Source organism: Schistocerca cancellata, chromosome 2, assembly GCF_023864275.1.
Source record: "Schistocerca cancellata isolate TAMUIC-IGC-003103 chromosome 2, iqSchCanc2.1, whole genome shotgun sequence".
NCBI lineage: Eukaryota > Metazoa > Arthropoda > Insecta > Orthoptera > Acrididae > Schistocerca > Schistocerca cancellata.
This window is the reverse complement of record NC_064627.1, coordinates 591,776,716-591,791,210: the sequence shown is the minus strand read 5'-3', so window position 1 is coordinate 591,791,210 and position 14,495 is coordinate 591,776,716. Positions and strand designations below refer to the sequence as shown.

The 14,495-nt window shown below is 35.0% G+C and overlaps 1 protein-coding gene across 1 annotated transcript in view; it reads left to right on the top strand.

Moving 5' to 3' along the window:
- Positions 1–14,495, top strand: part of LOC126162227 (E3 ubiquitin-protein ligase CBL-B-B) — a 178,948-nt gene that overhangs the window by 41,494 nt on the left and 122,959 nt on the right. The window lies entirely within an intron of this gene.

The following is a 14,495-nucleotide window of genomic DNA, read 5'->3' as shown; positions in this document are numbered from 1 at the left end:
AAGTTTCATATTGTAAACTTATTATGCTGTTCAGGAGCTTTGTCTGTGATAAGACTTGTCTGTTTATTATCTATCAAGTACATGTTATTCAGGAGTTAAATGGCTACAAGATTGATTTTATATTGTACAGTGGTTTTTGATAATTGTATTTTGAATAGTACAGTAGACTGTTATTGAAATTCTCAAGTGTATATAATAGAACTTATGTACTTGTTGCTTAAGTACTGGGAGATTCACACATTCTTGAACTTCCAGATATTTTTATTTATTACATTGAATATCATAAGATATTAAAAGCACAGCCTTATCCTATGTTTTGCTGCAAATTATAGATGTATATCACATGTAACAATAATACTGTGATAATTTAATCAGCAATTATAATGATAAGTATTTTGTGAGGGCAATCTGATTCAATAGTTACTTTGAGAGAACATCATTCGAGGTTGCATACGCACATGGTACACATGTGTGAGCATTCCTCTTTTCCATCACATCTCCACATCCTCTTATCTCCTGTTTTGTTATTACTCACAGTGTGCATGTGTGCATGTATGCATGTACATTTGCATGAGAAACCATGTGGAGCCCCAATGAAAGTTCCATTTTCCTGTATTATGCATTTATTTTATTGTCTGTATGAAAATAAATCTGAACATTGTGTTTGCTTTCTAAGTAAACTTTCAAAAAGGTGAAGTTTGTCATGTTAACTTCATAAGCCCTCTGCTTTTCTTTCTATTCCAAATAGAAATTTCACAACCATTGGTATGTCCTTAAGACAGGATATATGCGTACAAGAGGGGTGTGTGTGTGTGTGTGTGTGTGTGTGTGTGTGTGTGTGTTTGTGCGCGCGCGCCAGTATCAGTTACATTACTGGCTGACATAGCTAAATGTTACATGTACGTATAATAAATTTAAAGAGTTCCATTAGTTGAAAAGTTGGATTGCAGAATTTAGATGATGCACAGACAGAAATATAGAAACTATACATCATAATAAGAGCCTGATATATTCTGAAGAGAAAAGATATCTACATTTTCCATTACAGCTTGTTTTATATTAAATCTTATCATAAAAATTTCCCTTCTTGTAGACCAAGTGAAGTGACATATGATGAATAGACTCTTATTTGTTAATAGTGGAAACCAACTTCCTCTGGTTTTGCTAAACAGTGTGATAGAAATGACTCAAGGATCTGGCTGATTTATTGATAAGTACATTTTGCTGATGTACAGTGGAATTGGAACAGTTTTGGATAGTTGTTCTTGTATAAAATGAGCAGTAAGCTTTAAGTAGTCTTACCATATTTTTCCAGCCATTTTTTAAATTAGCCATTCATAGGAAGTATGCATTTCTTAAATTTGTTATATAACAGCTTGCCTTTTTAAAATTTTTACATTCCTTAACTTTAGTAATATATATCAAAGTTAAAAGTGCAGTCACTTGAATAACTATAGGCAATACCTCTTACAATGACCTATGAAGCAAATGCCGAGTAAAATTAAATGGGACTGCTAAATGTATAAATTTTGTCTTGTGCAATATTGTGTACTATATTTTAGTATGTTCTGTACTGTTGATTGTACTAGATAATGTAAATATAAAAGTAGGTACTACATGTTATTATTTTTGTAAGGAACCAAATTACTAATAAAATTGTGTTTTTCATATGCTGAAATATGCAGAGTAAAAAACATTGCATAGAGAGGCAGGCAAAAGTACTCGACATAGTAAATATATGAATACTACCTTTTAAATTTAAAGTGGTACAGGTTTATTTGAAACGAGCAACATCCTTTCATTTATAGAATTATTGTTTGCTTCTAAATTTGTAGTAGTTAGACACTCACGAATGGTACAATAAGTTCTTAAGACTGTTGCTTTATGCACAATTTCAGTACGAATGTTCTACATAAGAAATTATATTGATGTGACAACAAACCTAAACCTGACAGTTTTTCCTTTGCGAATAAAATGGGGTGTTCCTGTAAGAAATGAGTTGGAATCATATCAAGGTATTTTAATCACATAGCACAGTGTAAGTTACCGGAGGTTTTTTCTATTTTTTACAAGGGGCGACTTTGAGGTGCACACTATTACTGTAGCTATATTTTTGAAGGTATTCTGTAATTTATATGTAGACTACTATTTTCCTCATAATCATTTGCTTCTTCCTGATTTTGTTGTTTAATATATTTAGCTACAGAATCTCTTTAGGAAGATGACTTTGTTGTATCCTGTGTAAAATTTGAAGTTAGGGAGTTCTGTTTGTCATTGCTTCCAAAATGTACTATCACATTGTTCAGCAACAGTCCGTGCTAGTGACCTTAAATGTGTCGACTTGTTTAGTATAACATTATCTTGAAGAACCTTTGAAGGATTGTAACAGTGTTTACACTACTAACATTCCACAAAAGTGACCTTTGGAAATTCGTAGATTGACTTAGTTCTCTCTGGTGACAGTGTTGTATATTCATGTAATTACAAAAGGAATTACTTAGTTCACACAAGATTGACAGCTTAGCGCATTTATGTTGCCTTTCCTTCTTAGCAGCACAATTGCTGTTTCCTCAATTACAGTTGGTGTAGGTAGAAATTGATATGGTTCTGTATTCTGAAAATAGGAAATGGTCCCTTAAAGTTGCGTGATGCAGTGCTTCGGTAGTTATTCTGTTTTGGTGAGACTCGCAGCTTCACATGAAATGTGATCCATGTGATGACATTGACAAGTTTGTGTGTGTGTGTGTGTGTGTGTGTGTGTGTGTGTGTGTGAGGTATCATAATCTTGTGTAACAGCAACAGTTGAAGAGCTATCACTGCTGATTACAAGAATTCTGCAAAATACAGCTTACCTCCCATAATGTTCTCGATGATGTGAAAATTTTCATCGATCAGGTTACAAAGCAAGTTGGCACCGTGGAAAGGCATTGAACTCATATTTGGGACAATGGCAGTTCAAATTCACATCGAGCCACCCACATTTAAGTTATTGAGGTTAGCCTAAATTGCCCAAGAGGGGGGAGGAATGCTTTGATTGTTCCTTTGAAATGGCAAAGCTGATTTCCTTCCCCAATTCTAGCTAGTAATCTCAATGGGATATTAAACTCTAATCTTCCTTCCTTTCTTCAAGTAGGTGGTATTCAGAGTAGGTGCCACGTTATGAAAGTTTGTCATAGTGAAATTAATTTCAAACGATCGAGACAGTGCACATAGTAATGTCTGCAATGTAGGAAAAGATAAATTGCTACTCTCTCTCTCTCTCTCTCTCTCTCTCTCTCTCTCTCGCACGCATGCGCGTGCGCCCACACGCACACACACACACACACACACACACACACACACACACACACACACACACACACACCATTTGATATCCACTGTTAGATGGAGATTTCTTGGAGATTCTTTTACATATTACCATCTTCACGGTACACACTGATGTTTCTTATTCATATTTTATAATTTCATCCACTTACCATCTATTAGGTGACCAACTCAAATCTTTTCTTATCTCTCGGTCTCCAGTAAATTTTCTTTGTCCATTTACTGTCCATTTGCCTAGATGCAAGTCCTGCCAAACTCCACTTCATTCTCATTATAGCCACATTTACATACTCCACTCCAGCGTATTCCCTGATCCAGTTGTTTCTTGTCGTAGTAATTCGAAAAATTCATTATATAGTAAACGGACTGAAATGTTTTGAAATGACCGACATACATGTTTTTATATTGAATAATATCTGTTATAATTGTTACCAATATATTACTTTAATGATTAGATTAGTTGCTGCATCCTTTGTGACCTTAGTGGTCACTGTCTCGTCAGTCGCTAAAACAGAAACAGCGGTATCTGACAGAAAGGCAAATAGTAAATAATGCTCTCAGTTAATCTTCAGTTTGAATGTCTTTCTTTCATGCCTTTGAGGCTTCCTAACTTCTATCTGCTTCTCTTCCTGTACTCTTTAACTTTTTGTTTCTAATTATTCTATGTCTTTTTCTAATTGTCCCTTCCCATCTCCCCACTACATCATCTCCCTCTTTTGCTCCCTTCCTTTGTAGGGTTAACCATATTCCTAGAGGGATAATGTCCAACGATAAATGACAATTTGTTCTAGCAGGAAGACCCAGTTGTACTTTTTATGGGGTACTGAACATTTTATCAGCCTGTCTCTTGTTCAGTAAGAAGAGTTTTTATACATTCAAGGTATCAAATTTTTAATGTATCTTAGTGGTTGATTCATGCTTCCTTCTTTTCTCAGAAATGGATATGGTTTTCTATTTTGTTGGTTTTATCATGTCATTAACATATCTCTTAATTTGTACATTATACAAAATAAGGTAAATCTTATGGATACACCAGTGAGTGCCATATGTATGCTTGTTTATGTAAGTCGGTCCTTGCTGCTTATTGTTGTGATTATCCAATTTCAACGTATTTGTCTTGCCACCTTCACTGGACTCAACATAATTGCATGCTGCATAGATGCTTTACACCCAACTGTTGTGCATCTTAAAACAAAAACAGTCACCACAACCACAATTTTCCTCCCTCGCCCTGTTTTATCTCCCTCCGTCCCTCCCTTCCTCCCTATCTTCACTGCCACACCCATCACTATCGATCAGTTGTCTTGGTCTTCCTTCCTTCTTTGCTGCCATTAGCACATACGAAATAAAATCTGTCAGTTCAGTAGACAGTCAGAATCAAAACATCCCCTTCCCGTATCTGAATACCACACCTGCGGATACTAAAAACATGGAAACATGTTGTTCATTGACTGCATTTCACAATTAAGTTTTTATGTTAATCTTTTGTGGTAGGTGTTAAAACATATACTGAAACTTGTAACTTAATTGAGAACAGTAAAAGTTTCGTACACTATTTTGTAAATTTATGCAGATATGTTCCTGTAAAGGTCTTGAAATAACTTCAGTCAAATACTGATGTGTTCCTTGAACGTGGTCTCAGTGGAAAATATATATATAATCTCCCCCCCCCCCCCAACAATTTTATGTTCTTTAACAAATGTAAAATAGATATCACTTCCTGAATATAATCAGAGCAGAGGTCTGTGAAATAATGACTAGATAAGTAATTAAGGAGAAACTGGACAGCCCAGTGTAATTGTAGTGCAATAAATATTTGAAGAGCAGTATATGTTAAAATTTAATAATATATCATTTCAGAAGGATGTACCATCATTTTTGTACTTGTAGTCTGAGGTGTGCACTTATTTCTAGGGTTTATGTCAGTACAAATAGGAAAGTTGTCACCTGGTCTGGGTCTCTACCCTAGTACATGTATGGGTGTATGCATATACACTCTTTTCCCATTCAGTTTACTATACATCGTTATGATTTGATTTGTCATCTAGACTGAGGCCTATATTTCACTTAGTTATTTTCTAAAAAAAGAAAAAAGAATTCTCCACTTTTAGTCCATAGGTATTATTATATTTATTATTATTGATTATTGTATAATAATGGCAAATTGAACTGCAGCAACAATTTGTGAACTATTCTTAGCCCTATATAATTGCTAATGTGTTGACAACAATTTGGTATCTTCCATTTGTGTCCTGGACAAGGGCTATTAACAGAAATAATTTGCTGTTAGCTTCTGTTGACTTGTTATGCAGGTCAAATGTATAACCAAATTATTTGGGTTACTGACAGTTGTTATAGAAATGTGCTTAACGAAAGGCAGGCAGGAGGTGAAATCTGGTTTTGGCAGTCTGCCCTTTTTCATAAAGCCAATAACCATGCTGAGATTTACATAACCATCTGATTGACAGAGCACCACCTATGGTGTCCTACACCATCCCTACAAGAGATTGTGGAACTGTTTGGCCATCTCAAGACTTTAGCACACAGTCGGATAGTCAGTAACTTTTCACATCTTCCCATGCTGTTTCTTACCACATCAGGACTGAAAGTGGCTATCCCAGGTTGAGCACCACTGCAGCAATTTGATGGTGATGTAGGCTACAGAATAGAGCCAACTTCCAGAACAGTTTACTATTTATTGCTTAGTAAATAAATGCTGTGAATGAAGGTTGACCTTACTCAGAGTTGGTATGTGTTTGGATTAATGGTTGTGAGAGGAAATGATTATCCAGTGATAGAAAAATAGAAGCACTGTGAACATAGACATTACATTTTCAATACAATTATCAGAGGACGTTTTGGGAGTCTGCTGTGTTACCAATCACTAGCTGTGTATGCACTTTAAAGATTTTGTACACAGACATTTAATTACCACCAGGTTCTAAGATAAGGCATGTTTTATCTAATAATCTGTTAGATACCATTACAGACTTTGACAACAAAGTGGAAATGTGTATTACCATTCAGAATGAGATCCATTTCTAAAATGCTTTGGTACAACGAGTACAGTGAAATTAATTATATATCATGCTGCTTTGTTGTTTGGTTTCAGATAATTTTAATTTTATTTATGTAGATTATAACAACAAATTTTAGAAAGCTCAAGTTTGAGAGGAGTGTACTGTAATGTTAATTGGAAATAAGACATATTATAGCTTGTGCTCATAGCATATGTTTGGATTCTGTAATAGTCTTCTTCATATGTTCCATTTGACATTTCATTAAGGTTGCATGACGATGAACGGAGTTGAACAGCAGTAATGGAAAGAAAGACGTGCTACCTGCTAGAAATTTTGCCACTGATAATATGTTTAATATTATATTTCTTTAAGCTTGCATATAATTTTTTGAGTGTTAAGTGCTTTATTGTGCCAGAAGAGAGATTGTATATTTCAGTTCAGATTTAAGTTGGTATTACTGCCATCACAGGTCTGTATGCAAATTATACCCTAAGGTCAGCTAATTTTTGACTGATTGAGATGCATTCTCATTCTTCAGCATAATTATGCTGCACGTTAGACTGTGACGATGGGTCCATGGGAGTATTGTAAAAAGAGAGAGAGAGAAATGAATGAATGAAAAGCACTCATGAGATATAGACATTATTGATGTTAGTTTGCAGGAAATTTTGGTAGTAATATCAGAGTTTCTGGTTAATGCCTATGACTGTAGGGTGGAAATTTATGTATATCAAAACAATCCCCTAGGAATCAGTGTATTTTGCTTTTAATTTACAGTAAGATGAAATGTTGGCTTGTAGATTTTATTACACTGGCAATTCTTATAACTTTTAATTTGATATTGATAATTATTGCAACTGAATTAGTCCTTTTATACAAATTTTTTTCTACTTTGTATGTGTCTATGTTGGATATAATTTTGCAACAGTGACAGCAGTCCTTCAGTGTACAAACAAATGTTTTAGACAGTCTGAATTACTTTTGTTTATACAGTATTGATTTTATGCATATGACTAATATGGAAAAAAGTTAATTGTAATACCTGTTAAATACAAGAATAACATTTCATTACAGTACATGCTGTGAAGCCAAAACATGTTATAATTCCATTTGTAATTACCCAAATAAGAAAATACACACACAATCATGACTGTTCATGTTTGTGTGTTATTTAGTCCTACAATTTCAGACTTAAAAGTAATTCATGTAAAGTTCCATTGCTCATACCTCACCATCTTTAGAGATTTATCATTCAGCATGTGGTTGTTTTAGATTGATTTGTTTTGTTGGCTTACTTTTCTACGTATCTTACACGCTGTTGTAGAATATTACAACATTGGGCTGTAAAAAGAGTGTGAATTAATTCAGATTTTTCTATTAAAAAATTTTTGAGTGTAGGTTGCATAATTGGTGTGCATATGGCTTTTTGAAATCAAAATTTGTATTATTGTGCAGTTGACAGCATGAACTACTGGAGTCTGTATTTTGTTTTGTGGTATTTATTTATAAATCATTATAACAGAGGGCTGTTTTTTGTTTTGTAACGCATGTCACACATTCTAATGATAGCATATTACTGTAAAAGTTGAAAGATCATTGAGTTTATTTCACTGCAATTTCAGTTTCATGATAATGACTGTAGGAATGTCTTATTTTGTTGTCTACTACTGTGGACTGTGTTTTATGATGATGGCTAAACCCGGAGAAACCAAGTGGTCACTAGCTAACTGCCACAGAAATATTACTCCCACTCATCCTCCATAATTATGCTACTGCCATGTTTTATGAGAGCACTCCATGTTTTTTTGATATTTTTATCCCATTGTATTCAATCTCAAAAGAAATTCAGTAACATCAGCACATTCTAACCCAATTTTCTAAAAGGACCTGTGTCTAACTGCCGAAGTTTACTCTGGGAATACTATCTTTTTCAAAATTTTTATAGTGTTAAGCCCTTGGGTGTACAGAATTTGTTGGCATTCTTTTGTGCTGGACCTTTTAAGGCACAATAACATTGAAAAATGTTATGAAAAGTTAAATATTTTACATTTAAGAGCAGATAAATGCTGATCTGTTTCTGTTCTCAGTTTCTCCTGCTCCTTCATCATGATCACCATTATATTTTAAAACAAGTGATTTGTCTGGAAATGGTAACATAACAGTTTATCATAGCTAAGTAGTACTAGGTATACAACCAACCAGACAAAAAATACATATTAATTGGATTGTACTGCTTCATAGTTGGTTGACAATGTACAAAATGCTGTGAAGTTGATCGAATGTGCTATTATAAAGCATTATGCCAGACAAATAAAGAACTGTGGTGGTGTGAGATGTTGTTATAGTTAATATGTCTAGTTAATCTCAGAAATGTCTCTTATTTTGATAGTGACCATAGTGTTATTGATCAAATACAGTGTGTCCAGCAAAGGAGTCCCTGATTTCAATATGAAATATCCTGAAAACTAAGACTGAAAGATGGGTGCAACAAATAGATGTTTGTTGTGAAAGCTGTAAGAATTTTATGCAGAATTTTTTAAATAGTTTGAAACACAGCTAACAGGTGGGGCTGTATATTTAGTGTGCAGTGCCAATAGTGCATTGCAATACAGAGAAATCAGTTTCATTGTTGAAACAAATAGTGTACCAAAGAAAGAGGTTAAAAACATAGATTCCATTGAAAAATGCTTTTTTTATGGTGCTGAAATACCACAGTTTAGAATACAGTCCATGCCAACAAGGTACAGTTTCAAAACAAGATTTAATGTTCTAAAAGGACCTGATATGAAAACCATGTGCAATCTCTTTGCCAAATTCCAACTGTAATGCAGCATGGCTGATTAGCTGGCAAACCATAGTTATTCCAGAAAAATGTTACCACAATTTCGAGAATTCTACAGCAAAATCCATCTGAAGAATTGCAGCAGAGACTCGTTTGAAGCATTTCAACCTATAGAAAATACCGAGACAGAGCCTACCCCCTGCTTCCATGCAAAAATCCAAAGCCATCACACCGTACCTATATGAGGTGTGCGATTCTCACAGTGATTGATAATGAAGGATTCGATGTTGTGTGCTTCTGGTTCACAGATGAGCCACCCTTCCATCAGGATGGAGTTGTGAGTAAACAAAACTGACAATTGTGGGGTTCTGAAAAATTCCCATTTTGTGAAGCGAAACCATTGATTGTATTCACTCAGTTACTATTTAGCTACAGTACACAGCAGAGGCATTATTGGCACTATTTTTCATGCGGAAATGATCACTAGTGAATGTTACATTGCAGTTTTGGAACAGTTTGTTGCCACACTGTTGGAGGACTGACCAGGCACTAAGTGGCCCATACAAGATGGGGCCATACCACATTGCACTGAGCTTTTGCTTTCTTGATTAATACTTCAAGAATAGTCATTGCATTGGATTATTGCAAATTTACTGACACAGGGATGGAATGACCTCCATATTCACCCAATCTGACTCCTTGTGACTACTTTTTTTTGGGTCACATTGAAAGACCTATCTACCAGATCTGTCCCGTCATGCTGTACGAGCTCGAGTAGGTGGTCTGTGTGGCATCTGAATCCATTTCTGTTGGGACAGTACGGGATGTGATGGCAAATTTTGTTGGTCATGCATGTCAGTTCTGTACTGCAAGTGGTGAAAATATTATGATGTAACTCCAAATACTGCTTTGCAGTGGAAGAATTTTATTGTGCGGGCTGCACAGCATGCAGCACCATCTATTAGCAGCTTTTTGAACTACTTTGAAACTTATGTATAAAATTTTTAAAGCTTTCACAATTACATACCTTTTGTTGCACTTGTCTCAATATTAGTTTTCAAGATATTTAATTTTCAAATAGGGGACTCCTTTGCTGGACACCTTGTGAGTTCACTGGGCTCAGCAACTTCTATGTGGTGCTTCACTCACCTAAGACTGTGGAGGTCCTTTGTTACTATATTTTTGTATTAAGGATGTGATGATGTCAATAATAATAATAATAATAATAATAATAATAATAATAATAATAATAATAATTAGAAGGAATAAATAGAAGGAAACAAAACCAAACATTCAACACAAACCAAAAGAGATTTTACCAAACAATGGATAACACACACATTAAAATAGACAATCCACCAAACATAACAGACATGGAACACTTCTGGAGCAACATATGGTCAAACCCGGTACAACATAACAGGCATGCACGGTGGATACAAGCAGAAACACACACATACAAGATGATACCACAAATGCCTGAAGTGATAATTTTGCAACATGAAGTCACCTGAGCAATTAATTCCACACACAATTGGAAAGCCCCTGGAAATGATAAAATAGCAAATTACTGGCTAAAGAAGTTCACCTCAACACATTCACATCTCACTAAATTATTTAACAGTTACATTGCAGACCCATACACATTCCCTGATACACTTGCGCATGGAATAACCTATCTGAAACCTAAAGATCAAGCAGACACAGCAAACCCAGCTAAATATCGCCCCATAACATGCCTACCAACAATATACAAAATATTAACTTCAGTCATCACACAGAAATTAATGACACATACAACACAGAACAAAATTATAAATGAAGAACAAAAAGGTTGCTGCAAAGGAGCACGAGGATGTAAAGAGCAACTGATAATAGATACAGAGGTGACATATCAAGCTAAAACTAAACAAAGGTCCCTACACTACGCATACATTGATTACCAAAAAGCCTTTGATAGTGTACCCCACTCATGGTTACTACAGATATTGGAAATATACAAAGTAGATCCTAAATTGATACAGTTTCTAAACATAGTAATGAAAAACTGGAAAACCACACTTAATATCCAAACAAATTCAGATAACATCACATCACAGCCAATACAGATTAAGCGTGGAATATACCAAGGAGACTCATTAAGTCCTTTCTGGTTCTGTCTTGCTCTGAACCCACTATCCAACATGCTAAATAATACAAATTATGGATACAATATTACTGGAACATACCCACACAAAATCACACATTTGCTATACATGGATGATCTAAAACTACTGGCAGCAACAAATCAACAACTCAACCAATTACTAAAGATAACAGAAGTATTCAGCAATGATATAAATATGGCTTTTGGAACAGACAAATGTAAGAAAAATAGCATAGTCAAGGGAAAACACACTAAACAAGAAGATTACATATTGGATAACCACAGCGACTGCATAGAAGCGATGGAAAAAACAGATGCCTATAAATATCTAGGTTACAGACAAAAAATAGGAATAGATAATACAAATATTAAAGAAGAACTAAAAGAAAAATATAGACAAAGACTAACAAAAATACTGAAAACAGAATTGACAGCAAGAAACAAGACAAAAGCTATAAATACTTATGCTATACCAGTATTGACCTACTCATTTGGAGTAGTGAAATGGAGTGACACAGACCTAGAAGCACTCAATACACTTACACGATCACAATGCCACAAATATAGAATACATCACATACATACACCAACAGAAAGATTCACATTAAGCAGAAAGGAAGGTGGAAGGGGATTTATAGATATAAAAAACCTACATTATGGACAGGTAGCCAATTTAAGAAAATTCTTTCTAGAACGAACAGAAACTAGCAAAATACACAAAGCAATCACTCATATAAATACATCAGCTACACCATTGCAATTTCATAACCACTTCTACAACCCTTTAGATCACATAACATCAACAGATACAAAGAAAGTAAATTGGAAAAAGAAAACACTACATGGCAAGCACCCGTATCATCTAACACAGCCACACATAGATCAAGACGCATCCAACACATGGCTAAGAAAAGGCAATATATACAGTGAGACGGAAGGATTCATGATTGCAATACAGGATCAAACAATAAACACCAGATATTACAGCAAGCATATTATTAAAGATCCCAATACCACAACAGATAAATGCAGACTTTGCAAACAACAAATAGAAACAGTAGATCACATCACAAGCGGATGTACAATACTAGCAAATACAGAATACCCCAGAAGACATGCCAATGTAGCAAAAATAATACATCAACAACTTGCCATAAAACATAAACTAATAAAACAACACGTTCCCACATACAAGTATACACCACAAAATGTACTGGAGAATGATGAATACAAATTATACTGGAACAGAACCATTATAACAGATAAAACAACACCACATAACAAACCTGACATCATACTCACCAATAAAAAGAAGAAATTAACACAACTAATTGAAATATCCATACCTAACACAACAAATATACAGAAGAAAACAGGAGAAAAAATTGAAAAATGCATCCAACTGGCTGAGGAAGTCAAGGACATGTGGCATCAGGATAAAGTCGACATTATACCAATTATACTATCAACTACAGGAGTCATACCTCACAATATCCACCAGTACATCAATGCAATACAGCTACATCCAAACATATATATACAACTACAAAAATCTGTAATTATTGATACATGTTCAATGACCCGAAAGTTCCTAAATGCAATATAACATATACCATACACTTAAAAGGAAGTCACGCTTGATCAAGGTCCGCGTCACTGTCCATTTTTGACCAGACATAACGTCTGAGAATAGAAAGAAATAATAATAATAATAATAATAATAATAATATCATCATCATTTAGGCAACATATGATAATTTGGTATGTGTCACTTGAGTCATTGGGAAAATAATAGTCAGGCTCATTGCATCTGTAGTGAATCATTGTGTCACAATTTAGGCTTTCTCTGTTTCCCTAAATGTTTGAAGAAGAGCACCCTAATGATTCCATTGAAAAGTATATGATTGATTTCCATTCTCATCCTTGCCCACTTTTAGCTTGGGCTGTTTTTCTAGTGACCTTGTCAGCGATATGTTCTTTTAATTTTCTGCAAACAAATATTGCAATTTTAGTTCTGTCATGAGGTGTTTAAGCCATGTGCAACTTATGACACAACATTATGAGCGTTATTTGAAAAGTAAGACTAGGCTTCTTATAAAACATAAACTATCAGGAATTTTTTCAAAGGACTAGTTTAGCTTCTTTATTCTTCTACTTAGTTTCCATATTTGTTTAAACATGTGTCATAACAGTCTACAAGATTTTGTATTCCTAAGTCGTAGATGTCTGCCACCTGTGAGTAAAACTAGTTTTTAACTGCTTCTTTCACCTTGTCATCTGTTGCAAAGCACTTGCTGCTGAGAAACTGCTTTAGGTAGTGAAAGAAGTGAAAGTCGCTCGGTGCTGAGTCCCTGCTGTATGGTAAGTGGGCAGTCTGTTCCCATTGAAAAGATCTGATCAGATTTTGGGTGTGAAGGGCAGAATATGTTCTGACATTGCCATGCAGCAACAAAACTCCAGGGATTATGGACGGTCGTGGTTCATCGTGGACATTTCTCGGTTCGTCCTTGAAAACTCTCACCCACGTACGCACTTTGCTACCATTCATCGCATTGTGGCCTTACATCTCACTTATCTGCTAATGAATTTCTGCCGCTGCAATGTTCCTTGCTGTCAGAAACAGAATCACTGACCGTGTTTCGAAGTCGGCAAGCTGAACTGACACTGTAAAAAGATACTGTAACAACACCAATGCAAATGACGACATTTGATGAGCAAGGCATGCTGGGAATCAGTGAGCATGTGTGTTTCAATGTTCATCCAACATTTGATTAGCTACGGTGATTCGGACTTACGCTTTGAATAACCATTGTGTATGTACTATGCTTGATCAAATTATGAATCCTTAGTAGTGTATCGCTAAAAAAATTAAGTGAGGAAAGAAATGAATTGCTAATGCTTGCACTTGATTCATCCAAAAGCTAGTTTTTCAGAAACTGCATAAATCGCAAAGGGTACTGAAAAATTTGCATCTGTCTGCACAGGCATGTTTCTTGTCTTTGTCTTTTGTAATTTGTAGATTTTATGATGAAGTGCAGTGAACTTACTTATTTATTCTGCACATTAAGAATTTCTCCGAACATGTACAGTAGCACATATGTGTTAGGTACATACTTTGTTGTTTAAAATTTGGACTACTTATGAAATGTGATTTCAAATATTCGTCCAGGATGTGGCCTCATTTCCTTCAGTCAAGGTGTGAAAGTTCATAGATGGCAGCCTA